The 21,081-nt window shown below is 36.9% G+C and overlaps 1 pseudogene; it reads left to right on the top strand.

Annotated features, from left to right (window-relative positions):
* Nucleotides 1–449: 449 nt before the first annotated feature.
* LOC103665238 lies at nucleotides 450–1,613 on the top strand (annotated as a pseudogene).
* Nucleotides 1,614–21,081: the final 19,468 nt, after the last annotated feature.

Genomic DNA, 21,081 nt, shown 5'->3' with positions numbered 1-21,081 from the left:
AAAACAAACCTAGAAATCACACAATGATAAAATTGTAAGCAAAGCTATTAAAATAGTTAAGATACCTGTATTCCACATGTTCAGGAAGCTAGAAGACCGAACATGTTAAGCAAAGACATAGAGGACATACCAAAAAAAAAGAAAAAGAAAAAAGAAAAGAAAAAAAGAGAGAAGACCAAATCAAACTTATGAAAATGAAAACTACAAAGTATGAAATGAAAAGACACTGGCTGGGATGAGGTGCTATTTAGGCATTGCAGAAAAAAAGGTAGTGAACTTGAAGGCATAGGAATAAAAAGTATCTAAAATGAAACTCAGAAATATTTTTTTAAATGAACAAATCATTCATCAGCTGTGCAATAACTTCAAGCAGCCTAATATATATGTAATTGGAGTCCTCAAAGGGAATAATAAAAAACCATTTGAAGGAATAATGGCTGAATGTTTTCCAAATTTTATGAAAAATTTAAAGCACAGATCCAGTGTTAAATGAACTCCAAGGAAAATGAAGGAACATGCAGGAAGATACAGTATAATCAAGTTACTTACAAAGTGATAAAAAGAAAATATAAAAAGAAGTCAATGAAAAAAAGCCACATTATGTATAGAAAAATAATGTCAGCACTTACTTGTTGAAAATAATGCAAGCAAGAAGAGAGAGGAGTGACATCTTTAAAGCACAGAAGAAAGGGGGGAAGAAACTGTCATACGGGAAAGCTTGACCCAGTAAAAGTATCTTTCAAAAAGAAGACAAAATAAAGACTTTTTAGACAAACAAAAGATGAAAGAATTCATCAGCAGCAGACCTGCACAAAAATAAATGTTAAAAGAGTTTCTAGCCTTTCCTCTTCTGGTCTTGGCTGCTTTGGGAGCTGCAGGCTCCAGTGCAGATGTGGCCAATTCCAAGAACCACACCTCACACAACCAATCCAGAAAATGGCACAGAAATGGCATCAAGAAACTCTGATCAAAAGACACAAATTTCTTAAGGGGGTGGATCCCAAGTTCCTGAGGAGCATGTGCTTTGCCAAGAAGCATAGCAAGAAGGGCCTAAAGAAGATGCAGCCCAACAATGCCAAGACCACGAGCACATGTGCAGAAGCTATCAAGGCTCTGATAAAGCCCAAGGAGGTCAAGCTCAAGATCCCAAAGAACTGCAAGTGCAACTGACTTTCTACATTGCTCACCCCAAGCTCAGAGGCGTGCTCATGCCCACATCACCAAGGATCTTGGGCTCTGCCAGCCAAAGACCAAAATCAAGTTTCAAACCAAAGCTGAGCCTCGGGTTCCAGCTTCAGCTCAGATTCTCAAAGATGCCTAAGCCAGAGCAGAGGCCTCTGTCTGCCTATGGGAGGAGGAAGGAAAGGTATGACCCCTGGACTCTCATCTGCATGAGGCTGGTGTTCTCCTGTCCAATTTGTATACATAAACCTGAGGCAGAAAAAAAAAAGAATTTCTTCAGACAGAAAATGATACAAGATGGAAATCTGGATCTAGACAAAGGAACTAAGGGCATCAGAAACAATAAATATCTGGATAAGCAGAAAATAATTTTCTACTCAAAGTTCCTTTAAAAATCACTGACTATCGGGGTGCCTGGATGGCTCAGTCATTAAGCATCTGTCTTTGGCTCAGGTCATGATCCCAGGGTCCTGGGATTGAGCCCCGAGTCAGGTGCTCTGCTCAGCAGGGAGCCTGTTTCTCCTTCTCCCTTTGCCCCTCCCCATGCTCATGCTCTCTATCTCTCTCAAATAAATAAATAAAATCTTTTTAAAAATCATTGACTATTTAGGGACACCTGGGTGGCTCAGTCGTTAAGCGTCTGCCTTCGGCTCAGGGCGTGATCCCAGCGTTCTGGGATCGAGCCCCACATCAGACTCCTCCACTGGAAGCCTGCTTCTTCCTCTCCCACTCCCCCTGCTTGTGTTCCCTCTCTCGCTGGCTGTCTCTATCTCTGTCAAATGAATAAATAAAATCTTTAAAAAAATAAAATAAAATAAAAAATCATTGACTATTTAAAACAAAAATAAAACAGCACAGTATGGTATTTATGACATATGTAGAAGTAAATTATATGATAATAAGACAAAAGGCAGGAGGGGAAAAAATGGAAGAACTCTGTGTACCTTTCTTACACTATACATGAAGTGGTATATTATTACTTAGAAGTAGATAACAAGGGGCGCCTGGGTGACTCAGCCATTAGGCATCCGACTTCAGCTCAGGTCATGATCCCAGGGTTCTGGGATCGAGTCCCGCATCAGGCTCCCTGCTCGGTGGGAAGCCTGCTTCTCCCTGTCACACTCCCCTTGCTTGTGTTTCCTCTCTTGCTGTCTCTCTCTGTCAAATAAATAAATAAATAAATAAATAAATAAATAAATAAATCTTTAAAAAAAAAAGTAGATAACAATAAACCAATAAGTTAAAGATGTACTACAAAACCTAAACAATCACTAAAATAACAAAACAAAGAGTTTAATAAGTCAACAAAGGAAATTTTAAAAATAAAAAAAAGGAAAATTAAGGGAAAAAATTAACAAAGAACAGATAGGATAAGTAGGAAAAAATAGCAAGTCAGTAGATTTAAACCCAACATTACCAGTAATCCCATTAAATGTAAATGGTCTAAATGCCCCAATTAAAGGCAGAGTTTGTTGGACTGGATTTAAAAAGCAAGATGGGGGGCACCCAGATGGCTCAGTCAGTTTGGCGACAAGCTCTTGATTTCAGCTCTGGTCATGATCTCAGGCTCATGCAATTGAGCATCCCATCCAGCTCTGCACTCAACGCGTGGAATCTGCTTGAGATTCTCTCTCTCCCTCTGACCCTTCCCCCTAAACTCTCTCTCTTTCTCTCTCTAAAATAAATGAATAAATCTTTTAAAAAAATAAAATATAAAAGATATAACTATATTTACCAATAAGAAATGTACTTAAAGTATAACAGACCCAAATGGGTTAAAAATATTAGAATGGGGTGCACTACTGGGTATTTACCCCAAAGATACAGATGTAGTGAAGAGAAGGGCCACATGTACCCCAATGTTCATAGCAGCATTGTCCACAATAGCTAAATCATGGAAGGAGCTGAAATGCCCTTCAACAGATGACTGGATTAAGAAGCTGTGGTCCATATATACAATGGAATATTACTCAGCTATCAAAAAGAACGATTTCCCAACATTTGCTGCAACATGGACGGCATTGGAGGAGATAATGCTAAGTGAAATAAGTCAAGCAGAGAAAGACAATTATCATATGGTTTCTCTCATCTATGGAACATAAGAACTAGGATGATCGGTAGAAGAAAGGGATAAAGAAAGGGGGGTAATCAGAAGGGGGAATGAAGCATGAGAGACTATGGACTCTGAGAAACAAACTGAGGGCTTCAGAGGGGAGGGGGTGGGGGAATGGGATAGGCTGGTGATGGGTATTAAGGAGGGCACGTATTGCATGGTGCACTGGGTGTTATACGAAACTAATGAATCGTCGAACTTTACATCAAAAAAAATTAAAATTAAAAATTGAAAAAAATAATAGAATGGGGAAAGATAAACTAACTGAAAAAAATCTGGGTATTAATATCAGATTAATTATATTTTGGAACAAATAATATTATCAAGGATAAAGAAGGCCATTTCATAATGATAAAAATGTTAGTTCATCAAGAAGACATAACAATCCTAAAATATTTATGTACATAACATAGGACCGTAAAATACGTAAATTAAAACCTGATACAACCATAAGGAGAAACAGGAAAAGCCAGTTACAGTTAGAAATTTCAAAAAAGTATAATAGATACTATTTTAAAATTATTATTAACCCATTTTATGTTATATGATAAGGAAATAAAGAAAATGAAAGCATTTGGTATAAGCATAATAATAAAATAAGGAAGAAAGCTCATAAATATTACAGTCCCCCTTTCTGCAATGGTTACATGGTTATTTATAGGTGGTATTTATGACCACCTTCTTCCTCCAACCATTCCATATTTCTTTTGTCTTCAGCAAGCATCTCAGCTTGCCTGTTAAGTCTGGGCCACTAATGCTCCTACCTGAATTGGGTTGTCGTAGTTTTCCATTAACCAAATCAAAGACACTGGAGTACCAAAAGAAACCTATGGGAGATCCCCTATGTTTCATACATTACAAACTTTCCTCAAAGTCGTGGCATATGGTTTTCACCTTTCCAGTATTTCCGGCATTAATACAATGTGTTTGATATTTGTCTTTTCTTTTGGACATTACAGTAGAAATCTAGGAAGATTTCTATTTATGTATAATATATAATTATATTATATATATATAAGTTATATATATATAACATATGGTTACTGAATACATATTATTTATCAGTTACATATATATATAGCTAAGGTACCTTATACCTAGAACTCTTAGAAGTTTAAAATTTTTTAAAAGATAAAACTATCAAGTGTTCTCTTTGTGATTACTGCTGTTTCTTTTTTTTTTTTTTTAAGATTTTATTTAATTATTTGAGAGAGAGAGAGCACGAGCAGGGGGAGGGAAAGAGGGAGAAGCAAGCTCCCCACTGAGCAGGGAGCCTGATGCAGGACTCGATCCCAGGACCCTGGGATCATGACCTGAGCCAAAGGCAGACATTCAACCAACTGAGCAACACAGGTGTCCCTGCCATTTCTTCTAGACACTTCTCCATCAAGAGATAAGAAATGCATTTCCTTACAGCTCTTTCTATTGATATGATGATATTGTTTTTTAAACTGTTTAACAATAATGTGAAGAGGAGGGACTAAATTTATAAATTTGTATAGAAGTTTATATCTAGCTAAGAGTCAGGTAATGTGAAAAAATGTTTATTCCAAAACCCAACTATGGGTGATCTGTCGTTACATAAATCTGAGCATTTGTGTTCCTAGAGGCCAAAGCACATTCATGTAATTTCTTCAGAAATAATTAAATATAGAAAAATAAATAGGCATTATCCATCTTTGGCTTCTCTATTATCTAGCCAACAAAGCTATTGCTTAATGTACAGACTTCGTAGAAAAGACGATCATTAGCTTGCAAACACACAGCTGGCAACATGGAGTCAATCATCATGGTGCGGCTTCAGCGTCATTATTATTTCTTAATAAATACTAACACTTTGATCCATCCTTTTAATGTCAGCAGAAATCCTTTTCTTTGAAGAAAGACAGCACTGATTTACAAGTATGAAAATGACAGTTAAACATGAAACAACTGTATCCTAACTAAACCAAAATTTGTATTCACCTTTTTTCTACTTTAATGAGAATAAGGCAAGAATACAAGTGGCTGGCATCCATTGGAGCTTTCTATAAACCAGGTCCTATAATAAGTGCTTTTTATTTTTAGCTTACCTACTATTTCTATGCTACAGTGAGTCAGGGGCTGGTGGTCACTCCATTTTCTAGGTTAAGAAAGCAAGGCTTAGACAGGTTGCCTAAGACATGCTCTTCTCAGGAACACTTTTCCCCTAATGCTGTCCTATACATTTTTTTTTAATAAAGCTCTCCCATCACCTTAACATTGAAGAAGACAATTCGCTTCAGTGAAACTTATGTAACTATTTTCATCACACATGATATATTTCACTGTGTATATGACAGTGAGATTTTTATAATATATGTCATGGAACAAGTTCTAAGTAATTTTATATCTTATAATAGGAATTTCTTGACACATCTTTAAACTATACCTCAATGTTGGATTTAAAGAACATTTTTAATCTCAGTATTCTGCAATAAGATATCTTTTGCCATGAATATCAATATACTTGTTTCATATACATCCCTGTTTCTTTAAAATAAAAAAAGCAGTCTCAAGGATCCCAAGACATATGTTTTAAATGAAATGCATGCTGGTGTTCTTGATATTTTATTTTAACATGCTCCCTAAACCTTCCTATCACTACCATCACCTAATCAGTTATTCTTCATTTTTAGTGTCCTCCCATATTACCCCCACTTCCTGGAAGTTTGCCAGATTCTCACAGACTTTCAGAATTGACAAAACACACTGTGAAAAATGTCTTAACAATGTGCAAAGTTTTTCATGTATTTTATTGAAATATGTGCATATTACTTACAATATTGCTTAATAAGACATAAAACTGGAAAGTGTTCAAAAGTTAAAGCCCAGGCTGCTGTCACCATCTTCATTCTTGTGAACTTAAATTACTTTTGTTAAAGAGAAAGGAAAAGAGGAAATAAATTTGGGGTTCACAAAATATCTCTCCTAGATACTTAAAAAAAAAAACACACAAAACTTCAAAATCAACCCACACTACAGATTCGCTCATCCAGCAGTGAGGACTTGCCAAGACTGCCCCGCCCTCCTCTGTCTCGCTCAGGTGAGCTGCAGAGGGTAAGAAAGCAACTCAGTTCCACTGCACAGGCAGTGATTTCCAGCCAGCATGAACTGTGGAGGATATTAAGTCTAACCCTTTTACTTTATAAATGTGGAAAAACAAAAGCCACCAGTTTCCAGAGTAAGCCAGTGGAAGAATCAACAGAAAAGTGTATCCTGATCCCACCCCAGTGCTTTTTCTTTTATGGTGTATGACTTCATTCAGATAGATGTAGTTCTAGGAATAGGCCATTGCTTTCATTACTGACTGAATTATCTGTATTATCCTCATTTTGATAATTTAATGAAGAACTTAAATTAAGCTAATAATTTGCCAACTTCAGGGCTAAAGAAAATTAAGCCCACACCACTCAAGGTCTTCCCTAATGTCATAAAGAATATAAGATAGTTTATTTTTTAAATATATAATAGAAAATGGTAATTCATAAGTGAAAATACAGGATCAACAAAAATAAATATAACAAAGGGTCAGGATGTGTTGGGCTAGTGTAGACTGGATAGGATAAGATATAGATATTGAATTCTAAATTTTCTGTAATGGAGACAGATTGGGAGAGAGAATCCCAAGCAGGTTCAATGCCCGGTACAGGGCTCCCACGCAGGGCTTGATCTCACAACCCTGAGATCATGACCTGAGCTGAAAGCAAAAATCTGATACTGAACAAACTGAGCCACACAGATGTCCCAACAGCAACATTATTAATAGCACTGACAACAATATTGTTAATTAATAGTGGTCAGTCTTGAAAAAAAGAGCAGGTTAATAAATCACCTTGTCAGTAACTCTTCAATCTGAAAGTGAACTATATATTCATTCACTTTATCCAGATTATGACTCTCTGTGAAGACAAATTTTTCTCCATGAATAAAAAGAAAAATACAATTTCAAATCTAAAATTTCCAACCATATATCTGTGTGGTAGAAATAACTTCAAAGATTTTTCCCCATTTCATTAAAAATTGTCATTAAAATGAAATTCAAATAAATATCAAGATTTATTTTTTACTGAACACACTGAAGAATATCTCTTTCTGAAGAACCATATTCTGTCTGAGCAATCCAATCACTTCTAACATACCAAAGATCCACAAGTCTAGGATGGGCTGCCCCAGTCATAGGTTTGCCTATCTAATCAATAAAATGTTTCGTAAAGGGGAAGCTGGGTGGCTCAGTCAATTAAGCATCTGACTCTTGATCTCAGCTCAGGTCTTGATCTCAGGGTCATGAGTCCAAGCCCCATATTGGGCTCTATCCATGCTGGGTGTGGAGCCTACTTAGAAAAAAAAAAAAAGTTTGCTAAAAATTGGCATCTTCTTGAAAATTTCCTGAACAGCTATTTAAATATGACAATGTCATAATGTGATGAAGTAGACAAGACCCCTCACAATATAGAGAAACATCTATATAGTGTGAGGTGCACCAAAATAAACTCACCCCATGGTCTTTAACCAATGCCTTCGATTCATGGTATACCCAAGAAATTATGGACTTCTCTGTTAGACTTATTTATGAAATTATATTCAGAATTATTATTTGTTGTTCCATTGATGATTCATTTAAGTTTGGTGGCCTCTAGTTCCTCCTTTGTACAATGAGGTCAGTAACTTCTACCTATCAGGTCACGGAGAAATTTAAACACAGCTGAGTAGGGGTGCCTGGTTGGTTCAGTTGGTAGAGCTGATAGGACTCTGAATCTTGGGGTCCTGGGTTTGAGCCCCTACGTGGGGTGTAGAGATTACTTTAAACAAACGAACAAACAGAGTTGAGTATTAAAACACAATACCCCTCACAGCATCAGCACTCAACCCATGTTAGTACCCTTGACCATCTTAACATAAGATAATGAAGGTACTGAAGTCCCCTATTCAAATACAAGTGTTGCCCAGCAAGTGGTTAAGTGGGCATGGAGTAGAAGCAGAGGGAAAGGTAGAGACTGAAATGTGAAAAGACAGAGAGCATGGGGTGTAGGCAGGACCTGGAGACACTGATTAACAGGAGGGACATGAGCGTTGTACAGATCTAGCAGCAAGTTCTAGCAGTTGTTGGCAGAATGAGTCAGGAAGAAAAGAAAAAAGACACTTACAATAGGATCAGGCCCTAATATAGATAATAGGTAAGGCCTCACTAAGCTTACCAGAGCCCTACACAGACTATAGCAAGAGAATAAGAATTTAGTCTCATAGGTAAAATATAGTCCTCAAAACTTAATTCAAATAAAAGCATTTCCCATCCCATATCCACACTATAAGGATGTGTCAAATCCAGTCAAAATTTGGTAATTATGCAGATAACAAACTTTGCTAGCAATCCCTGGGACATAATTTCACTCTGCTTTCTTGAATAATTTTCAAGAAGGCATATTATATGCTTTGCTATGAAACAAGTATCATTTCTCCATTCAAAAAAATTTTCTTTAAAGTGTCCAAGTAACAAGAGGGTCAAGTAGCGTAATCTTTGTGATACAGAATTCACTGAAATGAACAAAAGAACGAAAGAAATAGATGAGTGGAACAACTTAATTACCAAACTTCAGCACCCATTTTGACAAGGTGGTCTCTTTTTTCTAATAAATGTAATCAGCATTCAGAGACATTGTCATGACAGCAAATTATGTGACTGGAGTTTTTCAGGCAGTTTTTCTATAAAAGAATTTAAATATCCTAAAAATATTATTGAGCATTCATTTAGATATACTTTCTAAGCCACAAAAGGGGGAGATAGGGCTTGATCAGAATCAGAGATTGAGAACATTTATTTTAACTTTCATCATTACCTCACTTTTGGCTTTTTTGTGTGTAGCTTTGTCCAATTTATTCAATTCATTTGGTAATTCTATAGTATCTTGTGAAATCACCAAATTTCTCTGTGTTACTGGAGATACCTTATCTTTACTGACTCAGAGAAATTTTACTAGAGTAATAGTTATAAAGTGACTTGAGAGCTTTCATTATTTGAATGCTAAATTTTATTAGAACCTTTATTTATGCATTTAGATTTTCTGATGGAACAAACTCAAATATATTTACCTTAAAAAATGCAGAACTCTAAGGCCTGTTAACTCAAAGCAATTTTTTCCAATAATATTTAATAGTCTCCATTTCTTTTCAAGGAATAATACTGCCATGAGCATTTTTTTGTGATATTTCATCCACTAAAGTAAAAACTTATGGCAGTTTAATTCCCCAAATAAAAAGGGGCTGCCGTAAACATAACTGAGCTACCAGGAAGCAGATGGTTTTAATTATCTACATAAAAAGCTATTTATATTGGGAATTTGAAAAAACAATCTAGAAACAATACTCATTGTAGAAACATACATTTTAATTAATTTGGGCTTTAAAAAAGAATAAGGAGTGATTATTTAGTATTACCAAAAGTCAAACTGACATTAAAGGCTAGATATGGAAACCCTGAGTGCCTCGGTGGCAAGCTCTAAAGAAGTACAGTTGCATATGTAATTGTATATTTGATCTCTTATGAATAAATTGAGGGGAAGAGGATTACTTGAAATCAGCACAAGCCCACTTGCATGATAATATACAATAACAGCCTTGTTTGAGCCAAAAGGTAAACATGCATATTACATACTGTACAAACTACCCCAAATTTCACATCCAGGAACATTCATTGGGACCTCAGAACCAAGGGCTAATCATGCCGGATGATATTTCTTCCTCCTTCCCCCAAAGACTTTTTTTTTTTTTCTGATTAGGATACAGCTTAGGGTAGTGGTTAACAGCAAAGCATCCATGGGTGTAGGGTTGCCAGATTCAGCAATAAAAATACAAGACACCCAGCAAAATCTGAATAAGCGACAAATATGTTTTTAGTTTAAGTATGTCCCCTGCAACACTGGGACATATCTATCCTTAAAACACATTTGTCCTTTATTTGAAATTCAAATTTAATTGGGTGTCCTGTATTTAATCTGGAAATCCTGCCTTTCCCGTCTCAGTCACGTCTGTGCCTCAGTCTCCTTATCAGTACAATAAAGATGATAATAGGATCTAACTTACAGGTTTTTTGACAATTAAATTAGTTAATTTCTATAGAACACTTAGAATTGTACTTAGTGTATAGTGAATGCTATATGTTTTGTTAAATAAATATTCCTGCTTCGAAGGAAAAATTAAGTCAAAAAAACAGCTTTAGGGTCTGAGTGAAAAGGTCTTTTGCCTTAATATTCTCTCTTTTTTTAAGACTTTATTTATTTGAGAGAGAGAGAGAGAGCGTGAGCAGAGGGGCAGAGGGAAAGAGAGAAGCAGACTCCCCACTGAGCATGGAGCCCTACTCGACTCCAGGGGCACCATCCCAGGACCCTGGGATCATGACCTGAGCAGAAGGCAGATGCTTAACCAACTGAGCCACCCAGGTGCCCCTTGCCTTACTATTCTTGAAAATATTTGTGTGTTAAGTATAGGTACATGTTCCTCAAATCTTTCTCCATCATCACCCTCCATTTATTTTCCTATCACCACCCAAATTCTGCTCTCACCCTTCTCTGCTCTCCTGCCATTCACTGGCTCCCTCCCTAAGTCATCACTGATGCTCTGGCTCTAGGCAAGTCACCAGCTGACCCCCTGAGATTACATAGCCCTGGACTACTCAAGTTGCTCCCTCTGCAGAACAGCCACATTTAACCAGAATTGGATGAATACAGAGCAAGCATAACTCAAAAGAAGGTGGGCAAAAAAACATCTGAAATTGAGATCCTTAGTTGTGATAACCAAAATGGATTTTTAACCATGTTATGTGAGCATTCTTTGGGTATCTATATTTCTCCCTGTTTCTTTTCTGCTCGATCTCCCAATAGGAAGCTATATTCTCTCCCCACCGCAAAAAAAGAAAAAAAAATGGAATTTGGCCAACTGCTGCAATTGAAGCATAAAGGAACACATAAGCAGAACAGCGGGCACTGGAGGGAGTGAGGGCAAACTCGGGATTTAATAAGGAGCAGAGCGGTCAATGAGGACCATATGCAAATAGTATTAAGAGACTACCTGGGAGGGAGAAAAACCCATTCAAAAGTCTAAGAACAAGACTTGATTCTTAAAGACAATTTTCAGCAATGTTCTCTAAAATTCTAAATCACATTCAGGACCCCATATTAGTTTCCTCAGGCTACCGTAACAAATTACCACAAACCGTGTGGCTTCACAATAGACACAGTTGTTCTCTCACAGTTTGGGAGGCCAGAAGTCCAAACTCAAGATGTCGACAGGTTCAGACCCTTTTGGAGACCCTAAGGGAGACTCCATTCCAAGCCTCTTCCAGTCTCTGGTGATTGTGACCTTCCCTGGCTTACTGGTGCATCCCACAATCTCTGCCTCCATCTTCACATACCCTTCTTCCCTGTGTCCCTCTGTGTCTTCTTGTCTGTCTCCTATAAAAGCCCACCCTAATCCAGGATGATCCCCTCACAAGATCCTTACTTTAATTATATTGCAAAAGCCTTTATTCCAAATAAGGTCACACTGTAGACATTTTTTTTTTTTTTTTGAGAGGGTGAGGGGGAGAGACTCCACTCAACTCACTAGAGACTGACAAAAGAAGTAATTGACATTTCAGGGTAGACCAGCTCAGAATAAGAGCAAAATAGAGTGTTCCAAAGAAAATTAGTAAAACCTGGACAGTACAGGATGAGAGGAATTTAGCTCAGTCCTGAATGGAGACCTGCTTCTTAGGAATATTAGACTAAGGGTTTTCAAAATTTATTTAGTAAAGAGGAATTAGAGATTGATAATAAAAACTCACTATAACAGGTAATTTGCTAAATACCATTTCCAATAAGCCTTATAGAATCCATTTTTAGTCATTCTCAAGAAATCATTTTTATTATCTTCAAATTTCTTCCAATTATCCAGCTTCCCCTAATTTCAGCACAAAGATTGTTATAAAATAAACAATGACAAGAATGTGGTGCCCAGAGTCAGAACGGGGTAAGTAGAATAATTCAGAGAAAAGCTGTCTTACCCAAACTTTTTTCGGTCTAAGTGTGGTACAGGCTACCCAGGGATATTCTGGCAACAGCCCAAGGTCTCCCTAGTCTAATAATTCTAACTCTAAATAGTCTAAATAATTCTAACTCCTGGCACTAAGCCAGGAGAAGTGTTTCTTTATATTAAGTCTTTATGTTTTTAGAGCAGTTTTAGGTTCAGGGCAAAACTGAGGGGAAGGTACAGAGATTTCCCACAGACACCCTGTCCTCACACATGTCCTCCTCCATTATCAACCTCCTACAGCAGAGCGGTATGTTTGTTACAACTGAGGAACCAACACTGACACATCATAATCACCCAAAGTCCACGGTTTACATTGTGGTTCACTCTTGGTGTACATTCCATTGGTCTGGGCAAATATATTATGACATATATCCATCATTATGGTATCATACAGGATATTTTCACTGTCCTAAATATCCTCTCTGTTCCACCTATTCATCCCTCCCTGCCTCCAAACCCCAGCAACCACTGATTTTTTTACTGTCTCCATAATTGTTTTGCTTTGAGAATTTGTTTTGAATATTTTATATAATTCTTACAGCCACACTATAATGTATTATCTATACTTTATAAATGACAAAGTATATGAACCTAGATCCTTCTGACAAATAAATTCATGTTGTTCCCTTAATACATTGCCTCCCAGTCTCTCCTACAAGGTTGAAGATTATGTTCTGGATACAGAAACCCCTCCGGTTATGAGGCTCCAGCATTCATTTGCCAGCCACATTATCATTCTTTTTATCCTTACAATATGTAGCCAAGTGCTACATGCTTAGTGTGCTTTGTATAAATAGATGATGACTTGAGTGCAAAATGAAAGGTCCTGCAACAAACCTGGACTAACTAATTAGGCTGAACCCAATTCATTATGTAATACTAAGAAACTAGTTACAAACTTCTGCAAATGTCTGAGAAGTTCAATTAGATAGAATGATGAAATTTTCACAGTAAATACCTAAAGTCTGGTCAGACAACCTTCAAGGGCTAAAACTTCTGACTCAGAAAAGTATCTTTTCCTAAAAATGCAAAGGAAGCAACAAGAAGACAGCTGTGTTGATTCAGTTTAAGTAACAAGGCCATGCTGTTTCGAATACCATTTAAAGGTAGACCATATGAAACTCAGTATTTATACATTGCAATGCAGATTTTGTGGTTATTAAAGAAAAGTACCATGATTCTTTAAATTTCACAGATTATTCTCCATCCATCCAACAAAATAATGTTTTAAACTAACTCTTGGGTTGAATCACTGTGTTATACACCTGAAACTAACATAACATTGTATGTCAACTATACTCAAATAAAAAAAAACTTAAATTAAAAAAAACTGATATAAAAAAATTAACTAAACTTGTCATCATTCAAAAGTAGTTTATCCCATTTACCTAGACCCTTGGCTTCTCCTCTTTATTAGTCATGACAATCACTATGAGTTTTGTATTAAAGAGAAAAGGGACATGGAAATAGACATAAACTTCAAACCAAACGATTTGGATAGTAATTGGTAGTTCATAGGAAAAGTTCGGTAGAGAAAATGACAACCACCACCACAAAGTAAAACATTGATCAAAAGTTGGTTTTGGAAATTCCCAGATGTTCTCTATCTGCGGTCTCTCTCTGCCCCTCAGTACTCTACCACATCAGGAAATGGAAGAACATTTCATTTTTGTTCTTACTAACCACATTGAAGAGTAACATCAGGGATTTCCATTATTATATATATCACAAAATTTTGAAAGTCTGTAATAAAATCTAAAGAATATGTTCTGCCCTGTTTTAGCTGCAAAAGTATGATCATGACATAATAGCATTATTCTATAGAAGAATAATGAAGAGTTTTGCCTCCTATAACTCTACATGAACCCAACCAGCTATATTTCTTAGCCAGGAATTGCTAGAATTTAGAAAGATCTTGTGCGGATTTTGATTCTATTCATTTTAATACGTTTGCAGGGAATCTGCAGGGAATTGAAAGGGATTCATCATAAACCGCAAGGAGTTGTGAAGCTATGTCACCTATCAGTATAACTAAGGGGTCTTTGTTTCCCAAAGCCAATAGTAGAGATAGGAAAGGTGAGGAACCAACACTGACACATTATAATCACCCAAAGTCCACAGATATGGACTAGCCCATGTGACTATGAAAATTAGTTCCTTGGTCCTCTTGAGTTGCCAACACCTGACCTATGCTCATTCGTCCACTCGTTCAGCAAGTATATACTCGCCCCAGATTATAGTTGTATTGGACACCTTGCCCAGGTTGCAAAGGCCTCTTGAAGTCACTAAAACATAGTAATCAAGACAATTAGAGGGGTATTGGATGACAAATATCTGGCAACATAATAAATATCTATCAAGAGCAAATTAATTACCTTCAATGTATACAATGGAATTCTATAAATTTGCCTTGAAAATGATACTATACAGGACAGACAACATGAGAAAAAAATTATGACACAGTATTAAGTAAAATTTAAAACTATATTAAAATATAATCTCATTTTTTAAAAAGAATATGTGATATATAAATAGATATTTTTAAAACACTGAAAAGATATACCCAAAATTCTAACAATGTTTTTCCTTGGAGTGGTAGAAATACAGAAATGTATACATTCTAAATATTTCTGATAGAATAATGCTCTCTCCCACACACCCAAAAGATATTCACGTTCTAATCCCAGAAGCATAGTTACTTTACAGATGTGATTAAGTTAATTATCTTGAGAATATCCTGGATCGTCTGGGTGTGCCCAGGGTAATCAGCAGGATCCTTATAAAAGGGAGGTAGAAGGGGGAGAGTCAGAAAAGGAGATGTGATGATGGAAGCAAACATCCAAGTGAGGAAGCCATGAGCCAAGGAAAGCAAGCAGCCTCTAGAAGCTGGAAATGACAAGGAACAAATACTCCCCTAGAGATTCCAGAAGGAACACAGTCCTTGATTTAAACTGTAACCTCCCAACTCCCTAAGCAACAGCTAGAACTATGGTATGTGCTAGGTCCCATTATAAAAGCCTCTACACATATTCTCCTTGTGGCATACTGAACTTGTTCATAATAGCATTAGATGAAAGGATACCAAGAGAAACAGAAGTCTTGGCATGAATATTAAGGCAATAAACAAGAGCCTTGTATGTTATTTCGTGCTATGCCTACTTCCTGTCTGCCCATATCCCACCCCATCCCTTCTACCCCCAGTCCCATTTAATTATGGTAAGTACTTTAACAGCATTTCTCTGGCGTGATGATTTTCATGTATTTGTTGTTGTAGTTTCTGTTCTATTTTGTTTTGTGTGGGGAAGAAGTTGGGGTTTTTTTATATATTTTATTTATTTATTTGAGAGTGAGACAGAGAGAGAGCATGAGCAGGTAGGGGCAGAGGGAAAAGGACAAGCAGACTCCCTGAGTGCAGGAGCCAGACCCAAGTCTCTATCCCAGGACGCTGAGACCACAACCTGAGCCAAAGCCAGATGCTTAACCAACTGACCCATCCAAGTGCCCCTGTAGGGAAGTAGTTTTTATAAGTCCAAGTGTCTTTACTTTGCATTTGGACCTCTTTCTCCCTAATCTGTGTGGCCTGCCTCTTTATACTTCTATCTAATACAAATTACTATCCCATAGATCAATAGTATACACAAATTCCATGTATTTATGAAAGGTGAAACTATACTTGAGTTGACCATCAACTAGAGAACCCAAAAAGAGGCACACGGTAAGGCAGAGGTCATCACAGAACCCAACTCCTAACCTAATCCTAGGAGATCTGAGAAGGTACATCAGAGAAAATAACTGACTTCTACAAAGCCTGAGAAATGTTGATAAGTCTAAATTTGATGAAATATAGTTGAAACAATTCCCGAATTTTTGCTGTCACCTAGAGTAACACAAATAACACTGGCTCAGAACCTCATATTTCACAAAGCACTGTCTCATCCATCATTCTCTCAAATACCTTGTAAGTTAAATGAAACCATATCTCTTACTGTTATCCTTATTGAATACTTATGAAAAGAGAGCAGATCAGTTAAAGAGCTGACCAGGGAAACACAATTGTCACTAAGATCTTCCATCACTAAATTCCCTTACCATCACACTACTTCCTAAGAAGAGGAGCACAATTTAAATGAATCATTAGAGACTACATCATGACTTAAGAAGAAATGTATCATATCTCTAGAAAAATACTTCAAAATTGTATTCAGCTACTCTCCAATGAACATCACAGCCATCTGACAAAACTGTCGAAAAGAAAGCAGTAGAAAAGTAGATTCAGTCAAATTAAATGTAATTAACTAATGCCAAATCACAAGTTTTCCCAGTGAAAGCTAAAACCAAAATGACCAAAAAAAAACTAAAGCTAAATTATTTTCAATAATTATTTTGAATCAGATACTGTCACCCCTAATCTCCACCAATTGCCAATCCAAGAAAAAAGGAAGATGTTTTTTAAAGTTATGAGAATTTTTACCTTAACAAAACACAAAATCATGATCTCCAAAACCAGTTAAGTTATTTAGAACAATATTTTAATACAATATCAGTTTTGGCTGAGAACTATTCCCAAATTCCAAAATGAGGGACAAGACCCAGCACACAATAAAGATGATCAAAACCCTGCCTTTCAACATTTAGTCCTTCACCCATACCAAGTTTACATTAAGAAAAATTATCCAAAATTTGGAATTACAGCAAAAAGATGACTGTGTGCCCTTTCAATGTCATAGAAAGGCATGGTCTACCAAGCCTGTCCAGGGATTATCCGACGCTCTACAGTAGAGGCCAGCAATTTTTTTCTGTAAAAGGCCATATAGCAAATATTTTGGGCTTTGTGAGCCATATATGGTCTCTGTTTCATCTACTCAATTCTGCCATTGCAGGGTGAACACAACCATAGGCAATACATAAAAAAATGGAAGTGACTATATTCCAGTAAAACTTTATGTACAAAAATAGATCAGAGGCGCCTGGGTGGCACAGTCAATTGAGCATCCAACTCTTGGCTTCAGCTCAGGTTGTGATCTCAGGGTCATGAGATCGAGCCCTGCATTGGGCTCCACACTCAGCAGAGAGTCTGCTTGAGATTCTCTCTCCCTCTCCCTCTCCCACTCATGGTCTCACTCTCCCTCTCTTAAATAAATAAATAAATAAATAAATAAATAAATAAATAGTCTGGCTTCATTGGACCTACAGACTATAGTTTGCCTGCCTCTGCTCTAAGGAAAGGTAACTTTCCTCTTTACTATAGCTTGTGAGCCAGAACCTGTGAAATGAGACGGTAGTTTGTAGAAGAGTGATAAGCTACAAATTATTTTTGTCCAGAGAGATGAAATGATCTGCCTGGTAGAAAAAATAACCCCAGAGGGTCATGTTTTGTTGGTCTGCAGGACATTAGACAGTTTTGCATCTAACTTTTATTTCTTATTTCAGCCTTCTTTCTTTCACCACTGTATTATACTTACATACTTCAGGATCTCTTATCTTCAAATGACCAATCCCTCATCATCATTGATTTAGGAGTAATATAAATTGTCGGCATGTGTTCACTAATATTTGTATAAGCATTATGCTTAATAATTAAGGTTTAAGTAGGAACCTGGAGAACATGCCTTTGAAGAAAGTTAGCTTGTGAATACACCACGCACCTCTTTGGACGAAGGTATATTAAGTCTGCTCCTTCCCTCAAGCCTAGGGAATGGGTTTCATTAGGGTCCCTGAGAGTGCTTGATGTTTACCTCCTGCAGCCCGGGCAGGATACAGTGAACTGATGTTTGACTCGTCCCTGTGAAGTCTAAAGGGAAAGTGACCATGGCTTACTAGCTGATCTGCTGTTGGAAGGAAAAGACTTGGCATGGATAGGTGCTCTATCCATCCAAAGTTTGTCATGGCAAAAAATGCTGAAGTATCTTCTATTTTTCAGATGTGGGCTATGCAAGAAGGAGCTAGGCTGGAATTGCCTTAGATTCAGTTGAAGAGACCCCCAGGCCCCACCATATACCTAGGAGCTAAGAGTTAACAATGAACCAGCCAGAGTCAAGGGCTTGGGGGGGTGGGGAGTGGATCTCCAAAGAACTTGTAAAAAGCACCCTAAGAGAAAGAAGCCCAGAGAGGGCTGATATGACACAACAGTACCAGTCAGGTAAAACCTTTTCTTCTCCCTTTGGCTCTTCATTTTCCTGCTGCAATTCCAAGAGGGTCCAAAAAATTCACCTAGTGGGTGAGGGGTAGACAGAGGAATAAAAACTCTAGGCAGGGAAATAGAAAAGCTGGCCATGCTTTTCTAACTACAGGCAGCCAATGCTCAGACACAAGCTGGGGGAGAGCGGAAACTTGCAATGAAATGGCACATTCCGATTATTTCCCTTGGCTGAGCATATTAATTACTAAACTGAAAATACAGCGATCAGAGCAACCATTATTACCAAGAGTGATCAGAAAGAAAGCCTTCAGACTCTCCCGAAAGAGGAGGTTTGCTAAGCAATAAGAAAAAGGAATAGGGTTGGTTTTCTGATAATATCCCCTTGCCCCCAGGACTGTCAACATGTATCAATCACCCTTAGAGGGAAGTGAGAGGGGAAGGTGAAAATCTAGCTTCCCCGTGGGGAAAAATAATAAGCACTCAAAGACTTCCTCACTTGGAAGTCACTTTGCTATGCCTGGAGATCAGGAAGAGAGAATTTAGCCTGTATAAATCAATAAGGAAAGGAAACAACTGAAAATCAAGGGAGGTTCTAAGTGACTGCATTTAAGATGGGAGATTCCATTGGAGTTTTTTGGTTTGGGTTTTGTTGTGTTGTGTGATTTGTTTTGTTCTGTTTTGTTTTTTGCTAAAGAAAATTTTCTCCACCATATTTTAATTTGTTTTATCATGGCACCGTTCTTACAAATTCATTTTAGACCTCAATTAGTGATTTTTTTAAGTTAAGTACATATGCCATCTGAGAGGCCATTTTATAACTTTTAGATTTGCTTGATTTTCTATTAAGAGGTGTAGATGAATGATTCTCAACTAAGGGTGATTTTGCTACGCAAGGGACATTTGGCAATATCTGGAGACAGTACTGGTTGTCACAACTGAGGTGATCCTGCTGGCATCTAGTGGGTAGAGGCCAGGACGCTGCCAAACATCCAACAATGGACAGGCAGCCTTCCACAGCAAAGCATTATCGGCTACGAAATGTCAACAGTGCCAATGTCAAAAAACCCCAATATAAACTGATTTTCATAGACAGGGCGTGTTCAGTTGTTTTAAAGCATGGAGACAAAATAGAGTCGTATCCTCCTGTGAGTTGAGATTACAATAGGAGCTAACATAAGATTTTAGAGTCTTAAAACTTTTAGTCTAAATCTCATTTTTTTTTCATTTTCATTTCAGGCTGAGTTTCATTTAAGGTGAATGCTTATATTCCCATTTTTTGTTAAATAAATATGTTACAAACATCCAACTGTTTATGTGGATCGAATCCTTAGTTTTCTTTATCTAACCCATTTTTATCCCCTACTGTTCTGAGAATTTATATGCTGCCAACTGTGTAAATGCTTCTCACATGTTCATCACATGCTTAATTTTCAAGCTACTTCTCAGAGAAGATGTTCCCGAACAGATACTCTCCTTTCCACTGTTTACTGCCTTTCTACATAAATAACAGATTGCAGTAGTGATATCACTGGATCTGGTAGGGGGAAAAAAAACACCAATAATAATGTTTTTCTTTTCAGTCAATCTATTAGCAGTATGTGTGCCTTTCCCATGAGCCATTTTTGCTACCCATTACCAGAACTACCATTGAAATTATCTTTGATTTTAAAAATAACTCTTTTTCCTTCAGAATCCTGGCTGTCATTTATTAGGTTGGAAAAATTATTTTTGTTTTTGATATATGGATTTAGATTTATGCCTTCTAATGTTTGTGATAAGAGACAAACTCATTATGATCTCTGGTATATCATTACATTCTCAAGTTTCATAGAATTGAGAACAAACAATTGTACTGAGATATACATCTTTTTGTATATAATATAATGATAGATGATGATAGATAGATAGATAGATAGATAGATAGATAGATGATAGATAGATAAATAGATGATAGATAGATTGATTTTGGAAAAGCTCTCAAATTTTAATTCCCAAATTTTAAAACTTTAAATGTATATAAGGGGAAATGATTTCATTTTTTTCTGACTTATCTACAATTAATTCAAGATATAAAATCATGGATATCCAGAAGCCTATGGAGTATTTTTATCAATCTAACCTATTTCTTGAAATCCAAACGTTTAAGTAGACCACTTATTTAAAAAGATTCAAGTTCTCTTCAAAAAAGAAGGACATGGTTCAATTCTGCTGGGCAGTATAATTTCCTAAGGCAACATTGGCCTCAAAGGTCAACTAGACGATGTCCAGAGTTAACGTCCTTTTTTTTGTGGCTGGCCAATAGGCAGCCATGTATACCTTTGTCCCCTCCTCACACTTGTAATTACCAGTCTTCTGCCTCTCTCCTTCCTTACCTTCTCTCTGGCCCCTCTAACATTTATTTAATTTATTGGATATATAATTTAAACTTTTGATTGAATTTATTCAACATTCATTGAAATTAGTTTTGTATTCTGTTTAATGATTTTTACCCCAAATTCCAAGCTTGTCGAGGCTGCTATTGTTCGTAGTGGAAAGAATTTGGTCCTTTAGTGAGAGCCGTAAA

This window comes from Ursus maritimus, unplaced genomic scaffold (assembly GCF_017311325.1).
Source record: "Ursus maritimus isolate PB19 unplaced genomic scaffold, ASM1731132v1 scaffold_26, whole genome shotgun sequence".
Lineage (NCBI taxonomy): Eukaryota > Metazoa > Chordata > Mammalia > Carnivora > Ursidae > Ursus > Ursus maritimus.
The sequence above is the reverse complement of the archived record's forward strand: the minus strand, read 5'-3'. Positions and strand labels throughout refer to the sequence as shown.